Source organism: Mus musculus, chromosome 10 (assembly GCF_000001635.26).
Source record: "Mus musculus strain C57BL/6J chromosome 10, GRCm38.p6 C57BL/6J".
Taxonomy (NCBI): Eukaryota; Metazoa; Chordata; class Mammalia; order Rodentia; family Muridae; genus Mus; species Mus musculus.
In genome coordinates this window covers 69,470,710-69,480,446 of record NC_000076.6, presented here as the reverse complement: position 1 = coordinate 69,480,446, position 9,737 = coordinate 69,470,710, and positions in this window count along the sequence as shown.

Genomic DNA, 9,737 nt, shown 5'->3' with positions numbered 1-9,737 from the left:
AATCAAGCCCCTACTGATGTTCAGGGGCTCAGAACAGACTCGGAAGCTGAACACAACGTTGAAGGGACTTTGTACAGCACATTTAAAGGATGTAACAATAAAGGAAGTGGGAGCGGGGTGGGCTGTAGCATTGTCCAATCACATTTTGATATAAAGGGTTTAACAAGAGAGTTTCCACCAATCAGAACTGGAGTTGGTTCCAGGGCCTGGGAACGCAAACTTAGTTTGACCCTTAGTTTGTCCAAATGGAGCATATACATCTGAGGATTCAAAGCTAACATCCACACATGAGAGAAAATAGGATCGTGTCTCCTGCTGGGTCTGTGTTGCCTTCCTAGGGCTGGTTGGTTCTAGCCTTATCCATTTATCTGCGGCTGTCATAATTTTTCTTCTTAATTGCTGAATAATATTTCATGATGTAAATATATAGGAATGAGCATGACCAAAGCACAAGTTATAAAATTCTCAGAAAAACAATGTATTAAAATTTTAAAATGACCCATTCCTCTGGCTGCATCTCTGCAGGACTTCCACAGGGGACCTGGAGGCTCAGAGCTTACTTTCACACCTGAGCAAGCTAGTATTGATGTTATTCCCCTCTGTGACTCATTGCCAAAATGGCCTTCAAACTGGTCTTACTTCAGTACCGAGCCCAGTACATGTGTTCAACAAAACAGTAACTGGACACAAGAGTTGAGGCGCTCTCTCTCTTTCTCTCCTCTCTCTCTCTCCCTCCCTCCCGCTCCCTCTCGCTCTCTGTCTCTTGCTCTCTTCCTTCCTCTCCCCCTCCCCCTCTCCCCATCTCTCTTCCTCTGATTCATTCATCAATTCCTGAGAACCAAGAGTGATGGCAATAACCTGTATTGCTTGGGTGACGCATTGATAGTGAAAACTTAATAGGAGAGTGTGCAACATTTAGAAGGATAAATATCTGCCACCGGCATCCTTTTCAAACTCTCCTTGGGGTTTGTTATTTACTTCTTGCTATTTAGTTCCACCACCCTTCTCAACTCTGTGGTTCTGAAGATGCCTTCTGTTCACAATTAACATTCTCATTTTTTAAAATTAATTCTGTCTCCTGACCTCTTACACACACATAGCTCATTCTGCTTATTCTCTCTCTCTCCCTCTCCCTCTCCCTCTCTCTCTCTCTCTCTCTCTCTCTCTCTCACACACACACACACACACACACACACACACACATGCATGCACACACATACCCTCGATGCCTTTCAGCCTCTCTTCTCTCTAAATGTGTTTTTCACACTCAGGCCTGTTTTGTGACTCACTGAATATAACCATTCCCATCTGGTTTGAAACTGTCATTGGAATCAGGTGGGCTCAGCTGAGCTGCGATTGAGTTGCAATTGCAATGCAATTGAAGACATCCCAGAATTTATCAATAGCCAATAGTTAAACAGGGAGGAGTGGGGCTGACAGTTGGCTGAAGCAATCACAGGGCAGGCACGGAGCTTGTAACCCCAGTGACATTATCACTTTCATTATTGCATAGGCATGCCTTCCAGCCAATGCTTGAAGGGTGAGTAAGGGCAGCTTCATTTGTAACTCACTAAAGGCCTTTGAGTCTGATGTCTGCTGGAGCTTGAAGCAGGAAGTCCTTCTAGTCTTACAGAAGCACCTTTCCATCTTGTCTTTTGAGGTTAAGTAATTTTACCTCCACTTCACAAAGAAAACCCATTTTTAAAATCAGAGTGGTCCACAATCATGCAGCGGGGACAAGGTGAAACCTAGAAGTAGAATCTAGTGAGTTGTTAATTCCACTTGCACTGCAAAGATTTTACTGTACAGTCTTCAGCCAGGCTTCTAGCCCGCCACCAGTGTGGCTTCATCCAAACATTATCATATACATTTGTTGTTTAGACCTTATGAGGCTCTCTCTCTCTCTCTCTCCCTCTCTCTCTCATTTATTTTCTATATATGAATACACTATAGCTGTCTTCAGACACACCAGACCAGAAAAGGGCATCAGATCTCATTACAAATGGTTGTGAGCTACCATGCGGTTGCTGGGACTTGAACTCAGGACCTCTGGAAGAGCAGCCAGTGTTCTTAACCCCTGAGCCATCTCTCTAGCCCAAGGCATTCTCTTTTTAAGTAAAGCCATCTGTAGTGGCTATCTTCTCAGCTCATCTTGAAAGACACAGATCCACTGCTACCCACCCCCTCACCTACACACACACACACACACACACACACACACACACACACACACACACACACACTGAAACACTCATCCATGTTTCTATAGAAAATGAATTCTGTAGGAGAGCCCAGAACTGGGGCTTCTCCCAAGTTCATTTCAAAGAAGAGAGGCCAAGATCCTTCAGTGCTGTGACCACCAATGGCACTGACGTCAAGTCAGCAAAGGGCAGAACTCTGGGTGCAGAGGAGCTCCTAGGAGAAAAAGGCCAATAGGGGCAGAGAAGATAATGCAAGCACAGAAGAAGGAAAAAGCCAGAGTAGGATCCTAACGGTCCCCTCTCATCCTCCTTCCTCAGAGAGCCGTTAGGGCTGAGGACTCTGTGGGAGGATACACCACATGCAAGGGCTCTGTCCTCTGCTGTTCATTATGGCCACCAGCCAAGCTCTGGTCCAGATCCCAGCCCCACCATCCCTCCACAGCATGCAAAGACAAGTTTGCTTCTACCTGCCAGACCCTAGGTAAATATAATCCATTCTGCTCTGTTCTAGAATGCCTTTGCTTAGGCAATCTCTGCAAAGGAAATAAATAGGTAGAAATAAGAAAAAACAAAACAAAACACAAGGGGCTGGAGAAATGGCTCAGCAGTTAAGAGCACTGGCTGATGCTCTTCCAGAGGTCCTGAGTTCAATTGCCAGCAACCACATGGTGGCTCACAACCATCTGTAACGGGGTCTGATGCTCTCTTCTTGTATCTGGAGACAGAGACAGTGTACTCATATAAAAGAAATAAATAAATGAATCAGAAGAAAGAAAGAAAGAAAGAAAGAAAGAGAGAGAGAGAGAGAGAGAGAGAGAGAGAGAGGAAGGAAGGAAGGAAGGAAGGAAGGAAGGAAGGAAGGAAGGAAGGAAGGAAGGAAGGAAAAAAACGAACTTACAAGTGCCAGAGTGAAAACCCTGTGTGGAGAAGCTGACCTGCCTGTAGGCAGAGAAGGTCACAAAGTCACCTTTTTGCTCCTTCCATAGTCAGTTCTGCCTCTTCTAGGAGAGCAGCCCCATCTCCTGGACTTTGTCCCTACACCATAACAGTAATTTCAAATACTATCCCTCCAAAACCTCTCTGAACTTCAAAAAGATTTGGATCTCTTCTCCAATCCCTACCCCAGGAGGGGCCTAAGAGCCTCCTAGAAGGTCACCTCCAAGACAAAAGCTTGACAAAAGCCACACCCATGCCTCAAACACCAGCTTCCCCACGACCTTCCCCTCTCCCTGTGCCCTGCCTCTAACCAAGCTTGCCTTACTGATCTCATTCTGCCAGCCAGGTGGAAGTCATATGCTTGCAGTAAATGGGCATATTTCAATAGAATAAACTAAATGGTATTGCATTAGTTATAACTCACTTTAGTACTATAGACTTCAAGTAGAAAATATCCCCTATACACCAGGTTTTGTGTCCATGTCTCCCAGAGAAGCAAGAGTGTGTTATTCTTCACCTTGGTCATGATGCTAACAAGAATGGAAGGTATGGTGTGGTGCCAAGACATAGGGGAGACATAAGGGGTTTTATAAATAAATGATAAATAAATAAGATGAGCAAAGGGATCCTTGACTTGCCCAGAGTTACCACACAGCTCGGTCAGGGGTAGCAGAGCCTCCAGACATAAGTTCCAGACACTGACTGATTCCTCTAAGACTATTGGTTTCTGTAATAAAAAGAAAAGAAAAGAAAAGAAAAGAAAAGAAAACAAGAAAAAAGAAGAGAAGAGAAGAGAAGAGAAGAGAAAAGAAGAAAAGAAAAGAAAAGAAAAGAAAAGAAAAGAAAAGAAAAGAAAAGAAAAGAAAAGAAAAGCCAGGTGGTGGTGGCACATGCCTTTAATCCCAGCACTTGGGAGGCAGAGGCAGGTGGATTTCTGAGTTCCAGGACAACCAGGGATACACAGAGAAACCCTGTCTCAAAAAAAAACAAAAACAAACAAACAAAAAAAAAAAGACTATTGGTTTCTAAACTCCAGGGTCTGCAAGACTTAGAGGGACACCTGGGCTCACTTCCCAACTATTATTCTCCAGTAAGATTATCCTGAAGTCCAGAGCAATCCTCTCAAGACTGTCTCACACAACTCCTATGTCCTTGTTAACTGAATTGCACCTTCAGGTAATGGGCAGGAAAACATGGATCAAATCCCAGGAGACATAGTGTCTCTTCTTTGCTGGGAAGAGAAACTATGACCTTGGCAACTCTTAGGGAAGAAACGATTTAATTGGAACCTGCTTATCATCATGGGGGTGGGGGGTGGTGGGTGTTACATGACAGCCTGTTGCTAGGAGCTGGAACAGTAGCTGAGAACTACATCCTGATCCAGAGGAAGAGAGACAGAGAGACAGAGAGACACAGAGACAGAAAGCCTAACCCTGTCAAGGGCTTTTGAAGCCTCAAAGCCCACCTATAGTGATGCACTTCCTCCTAAAAGGCCACACCTCTTATTCCTTGCAACTCTTTCAAATAGTGCCACTCCCTGATAACTAAGCATTCAAATATGTAAGCCTATGGGGCCATTCTTACTCAGTCCGCCATAGCCCACAGCCCATTTCCAAGGGGATCCTGAATTTGTGACTTTTCCAAGTTCCATACACACAACTGAGAGTCAACTACTTGATGCCAATAATAATAATAATAATAATAATAATAATAATAATAATAATAATAAATGACTATTATATCAAAAATGCACCACTACCAAGGTATTCACTCTGTATGTGGAACTCAAGGTTAGTTGTATCAAGACCATGAACCAGAGAGAGAGTCAAACCTTGCATTGTGTCAGGGGCTGCCACCAAGTTCTCTCAGATATTTCCTTCATCCTCCAGAAACAACTCTGTGAAATGAGGCACCTTCATTGTCTCCTCCTCGTGGGCACAGAAACTAAGGCACCAGAGAGTAGCAACCTCCCTGCCATTACAGCTGTGAAGGTGCAGGGCCTTCTAAACTCTAACCCAGGTTGACTCACGCCATGGTCCAAAGAATTTCAACAACATGGTTTCTAAAGCCTTCCATCTGCTACCAAGAGCTGGCTCGGGATGAATTCAACGTTCCACGGGTCCATCACCAGAGCCAAGTGAGACACTAGAAAACCATCCCCGCGTATGTGGGGGGTGGGGTGGAGGGTTGTTATTATTTGTATTGTTCTATTTTATTTTACTTCGCAGTGATTTTTTTTAAATTTAACACTAACACTAATTATGGAGATCACTGACTGCTTTAAAGTGGTGATTTTCTTTAATGAATAAAAAGAAAGGAAGCAGATGCGTTATTAGCAACAGAAGAGGAGGAGCGGCCCTGAACGACTGTACATTTAATATAAAACAGGACGAGCCACATCTGAAGACAGGAATTGCTGTTTATCTCATTTTACAAATTACGAACCTGACACTAACAAAATCCACAAATACATTTTTGCCCAGCCCTCCTGCTCTCCTCACTCTTCTACAGATGTGGATCCTAAGGCTCTTTGCATAGATGTGCACTTTCCAAAGATTTTATTTTACTTTGTTATCTTAGCTTTTTGAAACAATGTTTCAGTGTAGCCCAGGCTGAGGTTAGCCTGGAACTCTCTCTGCAGCTCACTCTAGCACAAGCTTGCAGTGGTCCTCCTGAGTAGTACAGGCACACTTCTGCACTAGTAGATGTGCAGTAGAATACAGACATGCAAATACAGATGTACAGAATGCAGATATGCAGAATGTAGGTGTACAGAATGCAGCCGTGAATCACTGCATTTGTCTTAGTTTCCATGTTTCTTTTTTTCTTTTGTTTTATGTTTGTGGGTCAGTTTTTCGAGACAGGGTTTCTTTGTGTAGTGCTGGCAGTCCTGGATCTCTCTCTCTCTCTCTCTCTCTCTCTCTCTCTCTCTCTCTCTCTCTCTCTCTCTCTCTCTCTCTTTCTCTCTCTCTCTCTCTTCCATGCTAGTCTCAAACTCAGATTGGCCTGCATCTGAGTGCTGGGATAAAAGGTGTGTGCCACCACCACTAGGCAGTTTCCATGGTTTTAAAGTTGATGTGGAATATTAAGAAACTGCATGGGAGTGGATGGATTCTTTAATGAGTCAACCCAAATTTTTATTACAACTAAGATGATAATGAAAAAGACCTGAAATCACATATGACAGCAAAATCAATAATAAAAGGTTGTTATTAAAATTAAAACAAAAGGACATGGCACATAAAGAGATGAGATAGACCGAAGCAGAAGAGGCAGTTTGCAAAGCTGATCTCAGCAGAGAACTAGGTTTCATGTCTACTGGTTCTGCTATGCCTTGAGCCAAGTAAAACCCAAGCAATACAACCTACATCACAGCCAAGCACCTGTTCCTCCATCATGCATGCGTGTGAAACAGGAAGATGCCCATATACCCACAAATGTACCTGCCAAATATAGTCAAAGAGGTAGCTACTAGAGGAAAGTGCCCCACAAGAGACCTTCAGATTAGAAGATCATTCTGTGCCAGAACAATCCAAAACTACAAGGAAAAACAACATCTTCCTAACTTGTTTACATAACTAAAAATCCAGCTGTGTTTTAGTCTGAATTTGATGTTTTATTTCTATTTTCTTTAAGAGATAAATCTTTGTAAATCTCAAAAGCCTCTGGACATATTGTTTTATAGGTGTTTTAAATAAATATACCAAGATCTTTAGTGTAATGTGCTTGAATTACCATGGAACCAATCCATCCCAGACCACCCAGCATTCTAGAGCCTTCTAGGTTAACCAAACTAAGAGGCTTTGGAGATCATTTATAAAGGGGAAACTGAGGACAGGAACTATTTCTTTCTTGCTCACTTGTACCTGGCATGAAGTCTGATAACATCTGCTTATTAAAATAAATACAGAATCATATGAAGAATAGGAAAAAATACTTTTGAGGTCATCTCATACTATAGGCCTGCTGGCCTGAAACTTGACACATTATCCTATGAAATGCCAAGACCATGTGTGGGGCACCATGGCAGGTTTATAGATGGAAATGATGAAGTTATTTAAATAAGACATATGCTGGAATCCTGGTGTGATGGTTTGAGCATGCTTGAGTGGCACTATTAGGAAGTATAGCTTGTTGGAGGAAGTGTGTCGCTGTGGGTGTGGTCTTTAAGACCCTCCTCCTATCTCCCTAGAAGCTGGACTTCTCATGTTTACCTTCATAACAAGATGCAGAACTCTCAGCTCCTCCTGCAGCATGCCTGCCTGGATGCTGCCATATTCTTGCCTTGATGATACTGGACTGAACCTCTGAACCTGTAAGCCAGCCCCAATTAAATGTTGTCCTTTATAACAGTCGCCTTGATCACGGTGCTTGTTCACAGCAGTAAAACTCTAAGACATCTGGTTTGGGAAAATGGGGTTAGATACAGGAGAAAGGAAAAGGAGGGCTTGGTGCAATGAAGTTATGTGGAATCTATCATGTAATTTTTAACACTGGCATTGGGGGTGGGGGACAGCACAAGAGCACCCAGACTCAACCATTAGAATTCAGGAAGTCACTAATCTGCCTGTAGAGAGACCATAATACAGATGTTTATCTGATTATATGAATTCAGTGTTTTGAAAGCCAGCTCATCTGAGATAAGGACGATAAGAAGTAATCATCTCTACCTGGATGATCGAGATCTGCCCTGGGCTATGAGGGATCACAAAACACCATCCTTACAGCATAGGCACCCACAACAGGCCCCGAATAACTTCAGGGACTGTATTTGCACGTCTGTATAACAACAGGCCCCGAATAACACACAGAGACACAAAAGCACACACACAGGAATCTGTTAATCTATGTAAAGCAAATACACCTTCCTAAATCAAGGACACATAGACAAAGCTGCAAAATGTGAGGTTTGCATGGAGAGGGTATTGTTATTAAAGCTTTGGCCAGGGCTAAGGATCCAAGAGGACAAGATGGGGCAGCTAACTTGAGGCGCTTTAACACTAAACTGGCTTATAGCAATACAAACACATGCACACACATATGTGTGTATGTGTATATATATATGTGTGTGTGTGTGTGTGTGTGTGTGTGTATTTTTTTTTTTTCAAAACCCAGTGACCGAAAGCCTGACAAGGAGCAAGTTAAGAAAAGGCTGATTATAACTGAGAGCAACAGAGTTCCTTGTGGTATGGAGAGGCTGCAGGCATGTGAAGCGGCTCACTTATTTCCAGGTCAGGAAGCAAGAACAGAACAAAAACCCCAAGGAGCCCCACACCCCAATAAGCCCACTCCTTCAGCTAGGCTCCGCTTCTCAACAATTCCAACACCTCCCCAAACATTGCCACCAGCTGGGGACCATGTGTTCAAACGCACTTGAGGGAGATTTCACCCCAAGCCACCAACAAGCAGTTTGTTACATTCTAACAGATCCCCAAAGGGCAAGGGAACAAATTCAAATGTATCATTTTCTCTCATTAATTTCTCTATTTAGAAAGCTTGTGTTCATCTGAGATAATGATGATCAGTAGTAAGAACTACCTAAAGTCCACGGTGACCCAAAGAGCTTTGTAATTTGTTTTTTTTTTTTTCCCTTTTTGATTATAGATTGTCATCATGAGTTTAATTATCAAGGTACATTTTTATGATGGAGATGTTCAGGGTGACACTCTCAATCAGGCCTTTCATTGTATCTTTGGTGTTCACTCCCCCTCCTGCCAAGTTCTGTCTCCATATTTTTACAGATTATTCCTACTCTTGTGTTTTTTATACATGATATCATAATGGAAGGTCACACACACACACACACACACACACACACACACATTTACACACACTAAAACCTGACAGGAGCCAGATGCAGCAGCACACACCCATTATCCCAGCACTCAGGAGGTACAGTCCACAGGATCAGGAGTTCAAGGTCATTCTAAGTGACATGACAAGTTCAAAGCCACATCGATTTACGTAAGAACCTGCTCAAAACACGAAAAGAAATGAAATAATAAAAACTGAGGAATTGCCGGGCGTGGTGGCACACACCTTTAATCCCAGCACTCGGGAGGCAGAGGCAGGCAGATTTCTGAGTTCGAGGCCAGCCTGGTCTACAAATTGAGTTCCAGGACAGCCAGGGCTACACAGAGAAACCCTGTCTCGAAAAAACAAAAACAAACAAACAAACGAACAAAAACCTGAGGAATTGGGGGTGGAGTTGGGGGGGGGGTGGAGAGATTGCTCATCGGTTAAGAGCACTGGTTATTCTTCAAGAGGATGTGGGTTCAATTCCCAGGACTCACATGGCGGCACACAACAGTCTATAACTCCAGTTCCAGGGCATCTTACCAGATGCCTCACCCAGACATACATGCAGGCAAAACACCAGATGCACATACAAAACAAAACAAAACTAAACTAAACAAAACAAAACTAAACAAACACCAGAATTAGGTAATTCTGAAGAATTAGCTATTATATAATACCTAGAGCGTGTGTGCATTCCTCCTCCTCCTCTTCCTCCTCTTCCTTCCTTTCTTTGGCTCTTTGTATGGAGGCTAAAACCCAACTAGACACCTACTAGGTCAGTGAAGAGCTCACTGCCCAGCA